This window comes from Callospermophilus lateralis, chromosome 7 (assembly GCF_048772815.1).
Source record: "Callospermophilus lateralis isolate mCalLat2 chromosome 7, mCalLat2.hap1, whole genome shotgun sequence".
NCBI classification, from domain to species: domain Eukaryota; kingdom Metazoa; phylum Chordata; class Mammalia; order Rodentia; family Sciuridae; genus Callospermophilus; species Callospermophilus lateralis.
In genome coordinates, this window is record NC_135311.1 from 39,571,540 (window position 1) to 39,573,543 (window position 2,004).

Below are 2,004 nucleotides of genomic sequence, written 5' to 3' on the forward strand. Positions count from 1 at the left end.
TCATTTTTTTCTCTTTCTGAAAAAGGTTATTGAACTTCATTCCTGCATCACATTTATCAAAAGAAAAATTTAATTTTTCCTGAAGGTACCCTTTCATTTAATATGATCAGCACCCCAATGTTGTTTTTTTTTTTTGTAGTAAAAATGCATTTAAATATGAAACTGGTATAATGCAGTGTATAAAACTCCATGCTGAGCAAAAATATGTCCAAAAAATTACGATATGTCCACAGACAGTACCCATTATATATTTCCTATGTGAATCATATTTGAATGGAATTTTTAGAACCGTATTTAAGTGTATTTTGCAATTTAACTGCAAGCATCCATATTTTTCTTCTAGCACATAATTTGTTCTTTTAAGTTGGCAACATCTGCTAGGATCCACAGAATATTGCAAAAAAAAAAAAAAAGAAAAAAGAAAAAAACAAAAGCAGTTATTTCTCAAGGTTTGAAAAATCTGATCCACCTTTACTATAGTTTTCCTGAGATTTCTGCTCCACTGAAGTCAAAACCAGAATTTTCTTTTTGGAATCTCTCTAATATAAGTTTTTTCTGCATTTGGTCTTGTACCCAAGGATCAGCTGCATACTCAGATTCCAGAAGAGAAGTCCAAAAATTTGCAGCATCTCTCTTTGTCTTTGTGGGAACAATAGGAACCATTTTTCTATCGTCCATAGCCCATGTTCCCTCATCAGCTATTATAGAATCAAAGAGTTTGCCCCCAGGGCGTCTCCCATAGAACTACCCTACTGCACTCCTCAACAGGGGCTGATGTGCTCCAGCCACCAGTCAGCACTGCTGCACCAAGCCACACCTACAACATCAATTTTGACATTAATATTGGGCAATAGAAAAACATTATGAATTCATTACACTAATTGTTTCCATGCTTCATAATTCCATCTTCATTTTTTTTAATTAAGAAAAGAAAATTAGAGGGTATCTTTTAAAATCCGACAAAAGTAACATTTCTTACAGTTTCTTTAGCATAATATTCTTTTTGAGTTCAGCTTCAGTTCTTGAAGATGAATCCCTTGAACGTTATAATTTCAGGATATTTCTTTTATATTTTATGAGAAAATGAGACATTTTATTTTAATAATTATTTCACTGTTATCGTCAAACATCCAAACTGAGTCATCTGTAAAATTAAAAAAAAATAAAACACCAAACAAAACTTTTTTTTTTTTTTTTTTTTTTTTTTTTAGTAATGCTGATGGTGAACAGCCTGTAAAAAATTCTAAAAATTTATGTAATGCGATATTATTACCATATTAATTCAGTGTTATAAGTAGTGTCTAATTAGAATGGGAAATATTATAGAAAGGTGAGAATTTTTTGCAAGTTTTCTCTAAGAAAGACATAATTTGTATTTATGGTAAACATTTTCATGATCATAAGAGACTACAATAGTTCCATTAGGTTTTAAAAGGGCTTTGTCTTCCTGTCTGAGTAACAGTTAATTTTAAGTACAATGAAACATGCTATTTTGAGAGTTGTTTTTGTAACAACAGTTTGTATCAGCACTATAATTTAATAAAATATAATATTTGAACCAATCTGTTAGCAATTAGAGAAGGCTGGTAAACGTGCTGATACATGTCAGTGCTCTAACTCAAGGGACTGGCAACCTTTCACAACTCTGCCAGATGGTGACACCCTAGAACATTCTGACTGGTGCCCAGCCTCCAGCAGCATCTTGACCCTATCTGTGTTTACTACTATTTGGAGTCTTTGTTACCATTCCTGGCCACAGACACAGGCACCATCAGCATCAATCTTGGATCCCACAAAGTTATCATGGCCTCCAGCTCACTCTACTTTGTTTTAAACTCCATGAAGCAGCATTTAAATGATGTTATTAAAGGGCAAATGGTATTGAAAGCAATTTTATTCTGTTGATTTTCATAATGTCCAAGGCATGAGAACTTCAGTGTCTCATTAAGCAATATATTCATTAAGGTGTCATCTTGTCAAAGTGTGACAACAAGCACAGTTGTG

At 32.9% G+C, this 2,004-nt stretch overlaps 1 pseudogene; it reads right to left on the minus strand.

Moving 5' to 3' along the window:
- Positions 1-437: 437 nt before the first annotated feature.
- Positions 438-1,701, minus strand: LOC143404214 (nudC domain-containing protein 2 pseudogene; annotated as a pseudogene).
- Positions 1,702-2,004: the final 303 nt, after the last annotated feature.